At 44.3% G+C, this 16,642-nt stretch overlaps 1 protein-coding gene across 1 annotated transcript in view; it reads left to right on the top strand.

Annotated features, from left to right (window-relative positions):
- Positions 1–265: 265 nt before the first annotated feature.
- The window catches only part of tmem198aa (transmembrane protein 198aa), a 70,185-nt gene continuing 53,808 nt past the window's right edge, over positions 266–16,642 (top strand). Inside the window, exon 1 of the mRNA XM_031805361.1 lies at positions 266–717. The gene's annotated coding sequence lies outside the window, so the exon portion shown is untranslated. The remainder of the gene's footprint in view (positions 718–16,642) is intronic.

Here is a 16,642-nt window from a genome sequence, read left to right on the forward strand (position 1 = left end):
GAGGAAAAACTGCTGATGCACAATCATTTTTCGAACTTGTACCTCGGTGTATTCTACTATTTTTAACTTGACACAGTAAATTGAGACCCCCGACTAAGTTCCCAGTGGCCTGAAGCCCTAAGCGACCGCTTATGTCGCTTATGCCTGGAACCGGTCTTTCCTGCTCTTGCTTTCCACCCATTGATATTCTCCTCTGTGCTGCTGTATTCCTACAACCCCGCGTTCTTGTGCACATGGTATCATCCAAGGAAAGCTGGGGCTGCACGATGCTTGCAGGGGAAGCGTGAACACAAAGAAACCACAGCCGTCGGATTGGGAAGAACAAAAGACAAGAAATCTCAAACCAAGTGAGGAACCTGATTTACGACAACAGTTTAAATTAAAAACAGTCTTGATTTTCCATTTCTATCCATATTCGAACCATTATTTACATGGCATATGATAGGAGGGGGACATTACACTGCCGTTATCCAGGAGAGAGTGAAGCTTGAGCGGTGAGACGTTGTTCTAGTGTTTCCCGATGGCTTGGTGTTCATGGGCAGTGCTCTCTCTCTGCCAAGCCGTGGTCCTGGTGCCTCTGTAGCGTTTGGGGCGGGCAGGGACTGCGTTGACGGTTGAGGACGATGACTGTCTTGGAGGCTGCTAGTTGACACAGAGGAGAGGATTCAACGGAATCTGACTGGGCATATATCTTGTACATGCTGGGTCGTTACGGAGGTGAGTGAAGCAGGTGCAGCTTTCTTTGTTCTTCATCAATAACAGCCGTAGGTTGATTTGGACAGGGTGTTCAAGGCTTTATCTAAAGAATGCTTGTTTGCAAGACGTGGAGACAACACACAGAAAATCACGATATTATAGAAATATCTGGGTTTGCGTTACATTGTAACGAGCCCCGTTTTTGATATTTTGTTTCAATAATGTTATGGTTGCCTATATATATATACCACATCTTGCTTTGTTACCATATTCATTGTTGTAATATCCCCACCAAACACAAGTATCACTTAGTTTTTATTTATTTACTTAGTTTTTAATTGGATATTAGGGCGTATAATTTCGCGCCACAACATGTAAACAAAATAAAGGATTCGATTGCCCGCGTGCCCACTAACCTGCCCGCGCACTCCATCATTTGCCGGAAAGTCTCCTGTGCAATCGGACACTGTGTTGACAATCCAGCACATTGTACTGACCTAATGTAATTAGTACATCCAGCACAAACATAGCAGATGGCTTTTTTAAAATCGTTTAAAACAGTTTGCTTGCATCCTAGTCTCTATAGAAGACACCATTAGGTAGGCCTATGAATTCAGCATACCTTGGTTGTTTATATATTTCAGTCTCTCTCTCCCTCTCTCTCTCTCTATCTCCCTCTCTCTCTCTCTCTCTCTCTGTCTCTGTCTCTGTCTCTGTCTCTGTCTCTATCTCTCTCTCTCTCTCTATCTCCCTCTCTCTCTCTCTCTCTCTGTCTCTGTCTCTGTCTCTGTCTCTGTCTCTGTCTCTGTCTCTGTCTCTGTCTCTGTCTCTGTCTGTCTCTCTCTCTCTCTCTCTCTCTCTCTCTCTCTCTCTCTCTGTGTGTATACAGTGTGATGTTGGTTATGATTAGGGTCATTAGGTGTCACCATCTGGATGAGGTTGGGTCTGTTTAGGTCACATTAATCTTGGAAAACAACAGTCCTGCATCCTGAAACTTGCTTGGATTAACAGCTGAGGGATGTAACCTCAAATTCACAGGCAAACCTATTGATATTAAAACCTTGTTTTGATGCCCCTCGAGATTGACCCTGAGAGCATTGTGTGTACGAATCTGTTGTCAAGGGGGACATGTTTTACACCGCTGTGCTTGGCTGCGGTTATTACAGACAGCAACATATAAGCAATGTGTTGTGAAAGAGCTCCTAAAACCATTTACATTTTTAAATATTCTATTGTTTGATGATTTCTAAATGCCCTCTGTATGCTGAAGGAAGAATAAGTGCATTTGAATCAATACATTAGACAGGCTCAGCTTTAGGGATAGTGAGTGATGGATGAAGGAATGAATTGGGAATGTAAAATGGACGCTGCATGTAGGAGAGTGAAATGAACAGAGCTTAATGGTGTGAAATGGGGGAATTGTGTTTTTTGCTGTGAAGATAGTTATGTAATAATGGGAGGATAGAGAGAACCCAAGCAGCATCAGCATCAACAGCACGTCTCCTCAGGGGGTTCACAGTCTAAGTGAGTTATGCAGCAACAGGTCAAATATTTTCTTAGCTAATGCATTATCATAGATGAGAGAGTGGGGAGGGGAGTTGGGAGGGAGGGAGAGAGAAAGGTGAAGGTGTAGACGTGAGCAGGGAAAAGTGTTGAGAGTGGGAAATAGAGGGGGTGAGAGAGAAGGGGTGAGAGAGAATGGTAGGGGAGAGAGAGAGAGAGAGAGAGGTGGGACTTGGAGAGAGATAGAATGAGTGAATGAGAGAGAGGTGGGACTCAGAGAGAGAGAGTGGAAGTGAGCAAGAGAGAGGTGGGACTTGGAGAGAGAGAGTGAGTGGGTGAGGGAGAGGTGGGTCTTGGAGAGAGAGAGTGAGTGAGCGAGCGAGAGAGAGAGAGGTGGGACTTGGAGAGAGTGAGTGAGCGAGAGAGGGGTGGGTCTTGGAGAGAGAGAGTGAGTGAGCGAGCGAGAGAGAGGTGGGACTTGGAGAGAGAGAGAGAGTGGGAGTGAGCAAGAGAGAGGTGTTATTCGGAGAGAGAGAGTGAGTGAGCGAGAGAGAGGTGGGACTCGGAGAGAGAGAGTGGGAGTGAGCGAGAGAGAGGTGGGACTCGGAGAGAGAGAGAGAGAGTGGGAGTGAGCGAGAGAGAGGTGGGACTCGGAGAGAGAGAGAGAGAGTGTGTGTGAAAGACAGAGAGAGGGGGCGCATGGAGAGAGTGGTGGAACTATTAGAGAGAGGTAAGAGAGGGATAGAGGGAGAGAGAGAGTGTGTGTGAAAGACAGAGAGAGGGGGAGCATGGAGAGAGTGGTGGAACTATTAGAGAGAGGTAAGAGAGGGATAGAGGGAGAGAGAGAGTGTGTGTGAAAGACAGAGAGAGGGGGAGCATGGAGAGAGTGGTGGAACTATTAGAGAGAGGTAAGAGAGGGATAGAAGGATAGAGGGAGAGAGAGAGTTGATTCTAATCCTATTAATCCACTTCACTGCTGTCTTTCCTACTAGCCACAGCTATATACTGTACCTGGCAGCTTGAAGAGCCTCTTTATGCAGGGAGCTGAGGTCTGCAGACCCAACAGCTCTGTATGACTGAGGATGTGGTGGTTTTATAGACAATATAATGTTTGTTTATTTGGCTCTTACAATCGCAACCGCTGCTCATTCCGTTTTTTTTTTACACTGAAACAAAAAATCAGAACGAAACATATAAAGTTAGTGAGCGTTTCTCCTTTGCCAAGATAATCCATCTACCTGACAGGTGAAGGAGCTGATTAAACAGCATGATCATAACACAGGTTCACCCTGTGCTGGGGACAATAATAGGCCACTCTAAAATGTGCAGTTTTGTGACATAACACAATGCCACAGATGTCTCAAGTTTTGAGGGAGCGTACACTTGGCATGCTGACTGCAGAAATGTCCACCAGAGCTGTTGCCAGAGAATTGGATGTTTAATTTCTTTGCCATAAGCCGCCTCCAACGTCATTTAAAAAAATTTTGGCAGTACGTCCAACCGGCCTCACAACCGCAGACCGCAGAGTGTTACCGGCTTCTTCACCTGCAGGAACGTCTAAGACCAGCCACCTGGGCAGCTGATGAAACTGTGCGAAGGAGATCTGTCACGCTGCATGAGACAAATGGCGGTCACACCAGATACGGACTGGTTTTCTGATCCACGGCCCTACCCTTCTTTTTTATTTTTTACAAGGCAGTCTGTAACTAATAGATGCATATTTATATTCCCATTCATGTGAAATTCATAGATTAGGTTCTAATGAATGTATTTGAATATATTTCCTTTAATATAAACTATAACTCAGTAAAATCCTTGAAATGTAGCGTTTATATTTATTTATTTATATTTTTGTTCAATGTATTATGATTTCATGTAGCCTGTTGTGTGTATGTTACCCCTTGGTGTCCAGTTCGTCAGCAACATAGACCGGGACAGGTTTAGGGAAAGGGGAATACCTAAGCCAGTTGTACAACTGACTGCCTTCTACTGAAATGTGTCTTCCGCATTTAACCCAACCACTCTGAATCAGAGAGATGCAGGGGGGCTGCCTTAATCATTTTCGGCACCTGGGAAACAGTGGGTTAACTTCCTTGCTCGGCGGCAGAACGACAGATTTGTACCTTGTTATCTCGGGAATTCGATCCAGCAACCTTTTGGTTACTGGCCCAATGCTCTAACCACTAGTTGTTGTTTGAGGAAGAACTCTCACTTCGTCCCAGAGGAAAGGCTGTCCGTTATTGGTCCTCTATGTGGCAGGGTTGGTCCCAGAGGAAAGGCTGTCCGTTATTGGTCCTCTATGGGGCAGGGTTGGTCCCAGAGGAAAGGCTGTCCATTATTGGTCCTCTATGTGGCAGGGTTGGTCCCAGAGGAAAGGCTGTCCGTTATTGGTCCTCTATGGGGCAGGGTTGGTCCCAGAGGAAAGGCTGTCCGTTATTGGTCCTCTATGGGGCAGGGTTCGTCCCAGAGGAAAGGCTGTTCGTTATTGGTCCTCTATGGGGCAGGGTTCGTCCCAGAGGAAAGGCTGTCCGTTATTGGTCCTCTATGGGGCAGGGTTGGTCCCAGAGGAAAGGCTGTCCGTTATTGGTCCTCTATGGGGCAGGGTTCATCCCAGAGGAAAGGCAGGTCCCTTAAAAAACAATAGCTCAGGGCCTTTTCACACCATGACCGTTACAGCTTCTAGAATAGTCTACAGCAGGGGTGTCCAACTCATTCCATGGAGTGCCTAGTGTTTGGTTTTCGGTTTTTCCTTTCAATTAAGACCTAGACAACCAGGTGAAGGGAATTGTTTACTAATTAGTGACTTTAATTAGATCAAGGACAATGGAGTAGTGAAAACCCGCAGACACTTGGCTCTCTGTGAACTGAGTTTGAAACCTGTAGTCTAGAGCAATGTATGGGTAATGGGTATAGTCATGCTGTATGCATGCTAGCCTGGCTGCAGGCCTGGGGACGGAGAAGGGCTAGCCTGGTCCCAGATCCTTTTGTCCGTGGTCATTGTCACACAGCTCTGGTCAAAAGTAGTGCTCTATGTAGTCAAAAAAGGTGCCATATGAGACAGTCATTGACTGTAGTATCTTGATGTCCTGGTCTGTCCCTGGTCCTGATCTGGTCCTTGGCCTGTTCCTGATCTGGTCATGATCTGGTCCTGGTCTGGTCCTGATCTGGTCCTTGGTCTGTTCCTGATCTGGTCCTGATCTGGTCCTGGTCTGGTCCTTGGCCTGTTCCTGATCTGGTCCTGATCTGGTCCTGGTCTGGTCCTTGGCCTGTTCCTGATCTGGTCCTGATCTGGTCCTGGTCTGGTCCTGATCTGGTCCTTGGTCTGTTCCTGATCTGGTCCTGATCTGGTCCTGGTCTGGTCCTTGGCCTGTTCCTGATCTGGTCCTGATCTGGTCCTGGTCTGGTCCTTGGCCTGTTCCTGATCTGGTCCTGATCTGGTCCTTGGTCTGTTCCTGATCTGGTCCTGATCTGGTCCTGGTCTGGTCCTTGGCCTGTTCCTGATCTGGTCCTGATCTGGTCCTGGTCTGGTCCTTGGCCTGTTCCTGATCTGGTCCTGATCTGGTCCTGGTCTGGTCCTTGGCCTGTTCCTGATCTGGTCCTGGTCTGGTCCTGGTCTGGTCCTTAGCCTGTTCCTGATCTGGTCCTGATCTGGTCCTGGTCTGGTCCTTGGCCTGTTCCTGATCTGGTCCTGATCTGGTCCTGGTCTGGTCCTTGGCCTGTTCCTGATCTGGTCCTGATCTGGTCCTGGTCTGGTCCTTGGCCTGTTCCTGATCTGGTCCTGATCTGGTCCTGGTCTGGTCCTTGGCCTGTTCCTGGTCTGGTCCTGATCTGGTCCTGGTCTGGTCCTTGGCCTGGTCCTGATCTGGTCCTTGGCCTGTTCCTGATCTGGTCCTGATCTGGTCCTTGGCCTGTTCCTGATCTGGTCCTGGTCTGGTCCTTGGTCTGTTCCTGGTCAGGTCCTTGGTCTGTTCCTGGTCAGGTGCCTTGGTCTGGTCCTGGTCTGGCCAAGGCTAAACAGTGAGCTGTCCAGTAATCTTCTTTATGTTTCTGTCACCTCCTCAGTACTAACCTGGGATTTACAGGGATCAACTGGAGAGATAGATGGATACCTGTGTCCTGCTGCTCCACAGTGGGCTAGAGATAACATAGTGAGACTGTCTGTATGGTTAACACAGTGGACTAGGGATAACATAGTGATACTGTCTCTATGGTTAACACAGTGGACTAGGGATAACATAGTGATACTGTCTCTATGGTTAACACAGTGGACTAGGGATAACATAGTGAGACTGTCTGTATGGTTAACACAGTGAACTAGGGATAACATAGTGATACTGTCTCTATGGTTAACACAGTGGACTAGGGATAACATAGTGAGACTGTCTCTATGGTTAACACAGTGGACTAGGGATAACATAGTGAGAATGTCTCTATGGTTAACACAGTGGACTAGGGATAACATAGTGAGAACTGTCTCTATGGTTAACACAGCGGACTAGGGATAACATAGTGATACTGTCTCTATGGCTAACACAGTGGACTAGGGATAACATAGTGATACTGTCTGTATGGTTAACAAAGTGGACTAGGGATAACATAGTGATACTGTCTGTATGGTTAACACAGTGGACTAGGGATAACATAGTGAGACTGTCTGTATGGTTAACACAGTGGACTAGGGATAACATAGTGATACTGTCTCTATGGCTAACACAGTGGACTAGGGATAACATAGTGATTCTGTCTCTATGGCTAACACAGTGGACTAGGGATAACATAGTGAGACTGTCTGTATGGTTAACACAGTGGACTAGGGATAACATAGTGATACTGTCTCTATGGTTAACACAGTGGACTAGGGATAACATAGTGATACTGTCTGTATGGTTAACACAGTGGACTAGGGATAACATAGTGAGAATGTCTCTATGGTTAACACAGTGGACTAGAGATAACATAGTGATACTGTCTCTATGGTTAACACAGTGGACTAGAGATAACATAGTGAGACTGTCTGTATGGTTAACACAGTGGACTAGGGATAACATAGTGATACTGTCTCTATGGTTAACACAGTGGACTAGAGATAACATAGTGAGACTGTCTCTATGGCTAACACAGTGGACTAGGGATAACATAGTGAGACTGTCTGTATGGTTAACACAGTGGACTAGGGATAACATAGTGAGAATGTCTCTATGGTTAACACAGTGGACTAGAGATAACATAGTGAGAATGTCTCTATGGTTAACACAGTGGGATGGCTAACACAACCCTGTATTTACACTACATGGCCAAACGTATGCTTGTTGAACATCTCATTCCAAAGTCATGGACATTAATATGGAATTGGTCCCCCCTTTGCAGCTATAACAGCCTCCAATCTTCTGGGAAGGCTTTCCACTAGATATTGAAGCATTGCTGCATGGATCTCGCCTTGTGCTTGTGGGCATTGTCATGCTGAAACAGGAAACGGACCTTCCCCAAACTGTTGCTACAAAGTTTGAAGCACAGAATCATCTAGAATGTCATTGTTATACTGTAGATTAATTATTTGCCTTCACTAGAATTAAGGGGCCTAGACCTAACCATGAAAAACAGCTCCAAACCATTATTCCTCATCCACCAATATTTGCCGTTGGCACTATGCCAAACCCAGATTCGTCCATCGGACTGCCTGATGGTGAAGTGTGATTCATCCCTCCAGAGAACGCGTTTCCACTGCTCCAGAGTCCAATGGCGGCGAGCTTTACATGAAGCTCCCAATGAACAGTTCTTGTTGCTGACGTTGCTTCCAGAGGCAGTTTATAACTTGGTAGAGCGGTTTGCAAACGAGGACAGAACAATTTTACACGCTACTTGCTTCAGACCCTTTGCTATGAGACTTGAAATTGAGCTCAGATGCATCCTGTTTCCATTGATCATTCTTAAGATGTTTCTACATCTTGATTGGAGTCCACCTGTGGTAAATTCAATTGATTGGACATGGTTTGGAAAGGCACACACCTGTCTATATAAGGTCCCACAGTTGACAGTGCATGACAGAGCAAAAACAAAGCCATGAGGTCAAAGAAATTGTCCGTAGAGCTCCGAGACAGGATTGTGTCGATGCACAGATCTGGGGAAGGGTACCAAAACATTTCTGCAGCGTTGAAGGTCCCCAAGAACACAGTGGCCTCCATCATTCTTAAATGGAAGAAGTTTCGATCCCCCAAGATTCTTTCTAGAGCTGTCCGTCCGGCCAAACTGAGCAATCGGGGGAGAAGGGCCTTGGTCAGGGAGGTGACCAAGAACCCACTGGTCACTCTGACAGAGCTCCAGAGTTCCTCTGTGGAGATGGGAGAACCTTCCAGAAGGACAACCATCTCTGCAGCACTCCACCAATCAGGCCTTTATGGTAGAGTGGTCAGATGGAAGCCACTCTTCAGTAAAAGGCACATGACAGCCCGCTTGGAGTTTGCCAAAAGGCACCTAAAGGACTCTCTGGTCTGATGAAACCAAGATTGAATACTCGGACCCTAAGCACACAGCTATGACAACGCAGGAGTGGCTTCGGGACAAGTCTCTGAATGTCCTTGAGTGGCCCAGTCACAGCCTGGTCTTGAACCCGTTCGAACATCTCTGGAGAGACCTGAAAATATCTCGGCAGCGACGCTCCCCACCCAACCTGACAGAGCTTGAGAGGATCTGCAGAGAAGAATGGGAGAAACTCCCCAAATACAAGCTGGTAGTGTATGTATCTCTTTGGTGATATAACTGTGTAACATCTCTAGATGTTCTGTATCTCTATTTGTTAAACAAGCCTGTCCTGTATCAGACAGTCCCCTGGACAGTAGATTGATAGTGCCCAAGCTGTACAGCAGCTGCTTTGGAAGTTTTGATAATGTTCAATGCTATGTTCATAATGAATAAGGACAACAAGCTTTAATATTTAAAGACAGTACAAATACCAATGGAAATCATCACTCTCAAGGTAAAGTATTCAAATTCAAATGAAGAGCAGTGAAGCACAGTATTAGTAATCCCAATGCCCCCTTTCCTGATTGAAGGAGAATGTGTCCCGTATCTCTCCAATGCACATCCTTCTCTCTCACACACCCTGCTGCTCTCATTACAAAGGGAGTCTGGCCAAATGTCCATTCTGCCTGCCTGTATGGTGGCTGTTGCGGAAGCTAGGCTTGCATCCCAAATGGCACCCTAATCCCTGTATAGTGCACTACTTTGGACCAGAGCCATATAGGCCTTATTCCCTATATAGTACACTACTTCGGACCAGAGCCATATGGGCGCCATTTGGGACGCAGCCTGAGGCTGAATTGTCACGCTGCCCAGAACCTGTGAATATGCTGCCTGTCTATCGCTGTCAGGATCTGGGACTCAACCCCAAGGAGCAGGGCAGCTGGGAGAGACCTAATATCAGGATCTGGGACTCAACCCCAAGGAGCAGGGCAGCTGGGAGAGACCTAATATCAGGATCTGGGACTCAACCCCAAGGAGCAGGGCAGCTGGGAGAGAGCTAATATCAGGATCTGGGACACAACCCCAAGAAGCAGGGCAGCTGGGAGAGACCTAATATCAGGATCTGGAACTCAACCCCAAGAAGCAGGGCAGCTGGGAGAGACCTAATATCAGGATCTGGGACACGACCCCAAGAAGCAGGGCAGCTGGGAGAGACCTAATAACAGGATCTGGGACACAACCCCAAGAAGCAGGGCAGCTGGGAGAGACCTAATAACAGGTTCTGGGACTCGACCCCAAGACAGAGGGCTCCAGGGACGTACCTAATATGTAAGGAGGAAGTTTTGCTGGTTGATCTGTCTCTTCTATTGAGAAACATTTGAATAAATGTCAGACAGTCCCAGACCAACATTGGGGCTGCGGCCTAAAAGAAAAACTCTGATCTGCCAACTAAGGAGCAAATCCAAACTTCCACTTAAATTGAGTTATCACTTAGTTATACAGTACATTGTTGTCAAAGTGAAATTTTTACTTAAAGCTGGAATCCTTAAATAAAAAAAATAAAAAAATGTACCTTTATTTTACTAGGCAAGTCAGTTAAGAACAAATTCTTATTTTCAATGATGGCCTAGGAACTGCCACGTCCGTTTGCGATATTATAACAAGAAATAACGACCACTGTTTTTTTTCTTCTCAATTTGACATCATTGCACGTGTGATAGAACAGCAGAACCTGTGACTTGTTTCAGGAAACTAGGCCTATGTCACGCATCACCACTTGACCGGAGAGGCATTAGAATTTTAACATTTTTTTAAATTTTTTTATCATAATGCGTTTTTGCCAGAAATGCCTTCTGGAACATGTGAACTTTCATGTGCCTTAAATAACAAACTTGTATTCCATCTGTAAATACAAACACCATTTTTATATTATGAGCCTAGTTGGTTTAGCCACAGACAAAAACAGGAACCTTGCCGCTAGCCATGATTGGCTGAGATAATGGGTGGGCTGGACATGCCGAGAGATGAGTTAGGATTGGTCTGCCATGTAGCACGCTTCTGTCTATAACATGAGCTGGTCAGTATGTGTAGGTAATCCTTTCTAACGCAGCTTTTTTTAAAGATATCACGAAGAACTGCAAAAGTGTTGCTAACGCTCTCCACTTTCTGGAGGTCCGAGTTTTGGAGGCAGAGTATGATATCTAAGGAGATTATGAAAATTCTGGCGTTTGATTGCAAATATGGAGATGGAGTAGAAAAGAGAACACACAGAAGGCTGTTGTATAAACACCTGTCTCTGGATTACATCTTCAAACTAAAGGCAACCATGGAATCTGTGACAGAGATGGAGAAGTGTTCATCCATGTATAAGAGAGTCTAGCTAGCTACATTTACAGATATTACATGTTTCTAATTTTGTCAGAAAGTTGTTTTCATTGCAAGTTAACCTGTTATGGCTGCAATCGCCCTATCGGGATAAGTGTCATCAACAACCGCTGAATAGCATAGCGCTACATACAATATATATTACTATAAATATTTATATTCATGAAATCACAAGTGCAAAATAGGAAAACACAGCTTAGCCTTTTGTTAACTTCTTCGATATAGGGGGCGCTCTTTTAATTTTTGGATAAAAAAAACGTTCCCGTTTTAAACAAGATATTTTGTCACGAAAAGATGCTCGACTATGCATATAATTGACAGCTTTGGAAAGAAAACACTCTGACGTTTCCCAAACTGCAAAGATATTATCTGTGAGTGCCACAGAACTGATGCTACAGGCGAAACCAAGATTGAATTTCAAACAGGAAATGCCCCAGATTTTGAAAACGCTGTGTTCCAATGTCTCCTTATATGGCTGTGAATGCGCCAGGAATGAGCCTAAACGTTCTGTCGTTTCCCCAAGGTGTCTGCAGCATTGTGACGTATTTGTAGACATATCATTGGAAGATTGACCGTAAGAGACTACATTTACCAGGTGCCCGCTTGGTGTCCTCTGTCGAAATTATTGCGTAATCTCCAGCTGCTTGCATTTTTCCATTTGCTTCAGAGGAGAAACCCAACTGCCACGAATGATTTATCATCGAATAGATATGTGAAAAACACCTTGAGGATTGATTCTAAACAACGTTTGCCATGTTTCTGTCGATATTATGGAGTTAATATGGAAAAAAGTTTGGCGTTGTAATGACTGACTTTTCTTAGCCAAACGTGATGAACAAAACGAAGCGATTTCTCCTACACAAATCATATTTTTTGAAAAACTGCAATCTAACTGAGAGTCTCCTCATTGAAAACATCCGAAATTCTTCAAAGGTAAATGATTTTATTTGAATGCTTTTCTTGTTTTTGTGAAAATGTTGCCTGCTGAATGCTAGGCTTAATACTATGCTAGCTATCAATACTCTTACACAAATGCTTGTGTAACTATGGTTGAAAAGCATATTTTGAAAATCTGAGATGACAGTGTTGTTAACAAAAGGCTAAGCTTGTGAGTGAATATATGTCTTTCATTTCATTTGCGATTTTCATGAATAGTTAACGTTGCGTTTTGGTAATGAGCTATCCAAGCGTTTGTCTAAGTTTTTCGATGGCACGATAAAACATTAAGTACACTTAGCATCAGGTAGCTCGGTCACGAAAAGCAGAAAAGCAATCAAATTAATCATTTACCTTTGATGATCTTCGGATGTTTTCACTCACGAGACTCCCAGTTGCACAACAAATGTTCCGTTTGTTCCATAAAGATGATTTTAATATCCAAAATACCTCAGTTTGTTTGTCGTGTTATGTTCAGAAATCCACAGGAAATCCACGCTGTCATGACAACGCAGACGAAAATTCAAAATAGTTTCCATTATGTCCACAGAAACATGTCAAACGTTTTTTATAATCAATCCTCAGGTTGTTTTTAAAATATATAATCGATAATATATCAACCGCAAATGTCTTTCACAGTAGGAGAGGGGAAAACAATGTCTGTCCAAATTCTGTTGCGCAAACAAAACTCATGTGATCACTTGACGCGATGTTATTGTTCTGGCTCATTTTTGAAAATAAAAGCCTGAAACTATGTCTGATGACTGTTGACACCTTGAGGAAGTGATAGGAAAATGAATCTGGTTCATATCCCTTTAAATCCAGAAAAACGAGGCTATGGAACATGGAGTTTTCAAAATAGAAGCCACTTCCTGTTTTGATTTTCCTCTGGGTTTCGCCTGCAATATCAGTTCTATTATACTCACAGACAATATTTGGACAGTTTTGGAAACTTTAGAGTGTTTTCTATCCAATACTACTAATAATATGCATATATTAGCAACTGAGACTGAGGAGCTGGCCGTTTACAATGGGCACCTTTTCATCCAACCTACTCAATACTGCCCCTGCAGCCATATGAAGTTAAAGCATACTGTTAGTTAGCTAGCTAACGTTAGCTGGCTGGCTAGCTAGCTAACGTTACATGTATGATCTGTGTAGTAATATTATTTGTATCTCAGAGCCATGTTCTTTGCTAGTTATAGCCTGATGTTAGCTAGCTACCTAACATTAAACCTAGTTGGTTAGTTTTAGCTACCAGCAGATTCATGCAGGGTAGCAACATTATGAGTTGGGATTATGGTTAATTGTTTAGCTAGCTAGCTACATGTCTAAACAAAAGACTCCACTAAGCAAGTAACCATTTCATTGTACCGTTTACACCTGTGTCCTGTGCATGTGACAAACAAATGTTGATTTTATTTGATATCGTGTGTGTTTACCAGAGACGGTAATGTTAAGAACAACATGACACCAAAGTCAAAATAGGCCAATGAGACAGTGTCCAAGTTCTAAAATTCTCCGGTAGAATGCCCTGCTTTTATTTCGTCACATTCACAACCGTAAGCTATTTTCAGTAGTAGTAGTATTTAATTTATTTTTATTTTTTTATGTTGGATAAAAGTAGAAACTCAGAACTAGAAAATTATATATCATACACTACAGTTGAGGAACAATGGGAAAGTACTTCTGCTTTGAAAGTTGATAAACTCTTAACCTTTTTTTTTAACTTTTGAGAAAATGTCCTTAGAATGTTTTGATAGCTACTGGAGGGCTCTTCTTTGTCTCCACCCATTCAGCATCGTCCACACCCTCTTAAGCTTTAGCCCCACCCATTCAGCATCGTCCACACCCTCTTAAGCTTTAGCCCCACCCATTCAGCATCGTTCACACCCTCTTAAGCTTTAGCCCCACCCATTCAGCATCGTCCACACCTTCTTAAGCTTTAGCCCCACCCATTCAGCATCGTCCACACCCTCTTAAGCTTTAGCCCCACCCATTCAGCATCGTTCACACCCTCTTAAGCTTTAGCCCCACCCATTCAGCATCGTTCACACCCTCTTAAGCTTTAGCCCCACCCATTCAGCATCGTTCACACCCTCTTAAGCTTTAGCCCCACCCATTCAGCATCGTTCACACCCTCTTAAGCTTTAGCCCCACCCATTCAGCATCGTCCACACCCTCTTAAGCGTTAGCCCCACCCATTCAGCATCGTCCACACCCTCTTAAGCTTTAGCCCCACCCATTCAGCATCGTTCACACCCTCTTAAGCTTTAGCCCCACCCTTCTATTTAAGGACAGACCGCTCGGATCAACAACCGCAGGCAAGCACCCAAGCTAACTGGCTAACGTTGGCTAGCTAGAACCTCTCACCATTTTACTCACCCTAGAGCTGGTTTTTTATGTTTTATGTTATCCAGAGTGTTGGTGACTGCAACTGTGCTGCTGGCAACAATTTACACTTTTTTTGCCAGTGTTTACTGACACTGGCCATATTCAACGGGTGTTGAGCGTTCTTAAATTAGTCAGTGATACTGCGCTCTGAAATCGGAGACCCACTACGTCTATCAACAGCTGTCGTGTCGCAGTGACATCATGAACACTCTGTTGAAATGGATACTTGGATAGTGGAGTCTTTTGTTAAGACATGTAGCTAGCTAGCTAAACAATGAACCATAATCTCTCCTCATGGCGTTACTACCCTGCATGAATCTGCAGGTAGCTAACCAATCAGGTTCAATTTTAGCTAGCTAACATTAGGCTACAACTAGCAAAGCAAATGGCTCTGAGAATAATATAGTAATAAATAATATTACTACACAGATCATACACGTAACTTTAGCTAGCGAGCCAGCCAGCTAACATTACCTAGCGAGCTAATGTTAAAACCTAATGACAAATGTATAAACGTGTAATATCTGTAAATGTAGCTAGCTAGACTATCTTACATGGATGGACACTTCTCCGTCTGTCACAGATGCCATGATTGCTCTTAGTTTGAAGATGTAATCCGGAGACAGGTTTTTTCTCCATCTCCTTTAACAATCACACTCTAATTCCACTGGTTTCAAAACTCTGTCTTCCAGAAAGTGGAGAGCAACACTTGTGCAGTTCTATATAAATAATCAAGAAAGCTGTGTTAGACAGGATTACCTACACATACCGATCAGCTGAAATAGACAGAAGCGTGCTACATGGTAGACCAATCCGAACTCATCTCTCAGCATGTCCAACCCACTCATTACCTCGGCCAATCATGGCTAGCGGAAAAGTTGCTGTCTTTATCTGTGGCTAAACCAGCTAGGCTTGTATTTCAATTGTATTCTTATTTACAGAGGGCCTACAAGTTTGTTATAAAGGCACATGAAAGTGATTTAAAAGAAATGGTCAAATAGCTCTCCTGTGAAGTAGTGACGCGCAATGATAGTTTCCTGTAACGAGTCACATATAATGATCTTGTAGGGAGTTTATTTTCCTGTAATAAATGAAATTATTAGAAATTAAAGTTAAGATGTTGTCAGCTAAATGATATGATCATTATATGATATGATCGTTATTAACTTAACGTTAGCTAGCTAGCTAACGAGCTGGAAACGAACCAAAAACATCGTTTAGAAAGTTGCTTTTAGTTGCCTGGTTTGGCTAGATTGAAATATGAACTCAGCATAAAAAGAAACGTCCTCTTTCTATCAACTGTGTTTATTTTCAGCAAACTTAACATGTGTAGATATTTGAATGAACATAAGAAGATTCAACAAGTGAGATATAAACTGAACAAGTTCTATAGACATGTGATTAACAGAAATTGAATAATGTGTCCCTGAACAAAGGGGGGAGGTCAAAATCAAAAGTAACAGTCAGTATCTGTTGTGGCCACCAACTGCATTAAGTCCTGCAGTGCATCTCCTCCTCATGGACTGCACCAGATTTGCCAGCTCTTGCTGTGAGATGTTACCCCACTCTTCCACCATGGCATTTGCAAATTTCTGGACATCTCTGTGGGGAATGGCCCTAGCCCTGACCCTCTGATCCAACACGTCCTAGACGTGCTCAATGGGATTGAGATCCAGGCTCTTCGCTGGCCATGGCAGAACACTGACATTCCCGTCTTGCAGGAAATCACACACAGAACATGCAGTATTTCTGATGGCAGTGTCATGCTGGAGGGTCATGTCAGGATGAGCCTACAGGAAGGGTAACACATGAGGGAGGAGGATGTCTTCCCTGTAACGCACAGTGTTGAGATTGCCTGCAATTACAACAAGGTCAGTCCGATGATGCTGTGACACACTCCCACAGACCATGACAGACCCTCCACCTCCAAATCGATCCCGCTCCAGAGTACAGGCCTCGGTGTAACGCTCATTCCTTCGACGATAAACGCAAATCCGACTATCACCCCTGGTGAGACAAAACCGTGTCTTGTCAGTGAAGAGCACGTTTTACCAGTCCGGTCTGGTCCAGCGATAGTGGACCTTAGGTGACGTTGTTGCCTGAGATGTCTGGTGAGGACCTGCCTCAGTCCAGCCTCTATCAGCCTATTGCAGACTGTCTGTGCACTGATGGAGGGATTGTGCATTCCTGGTGTAACTCGGGCAGTTGTTGTTGCCATCCTGTACCTGTCCCGCAGGTGTGATGTTTGGATGTACCGATCCTGTGCAGG

The sequence above is a fragment of the Oncorhynchus kisutch genome, linkage group LG26, assembly GCF_002021735.2.
Source record: "Oncorhynchus kisutch isolate 150728-3 linkage group LG26, Okis_V2, whole genome shotgun sequence".
Taxonomy (NCBI): Eukaryota; Metazoa; Chordata; class Actinopteri; order Salmoniformes; family Salmonidae; genus Oncorhynchus; species Oncorhynchus kisutch.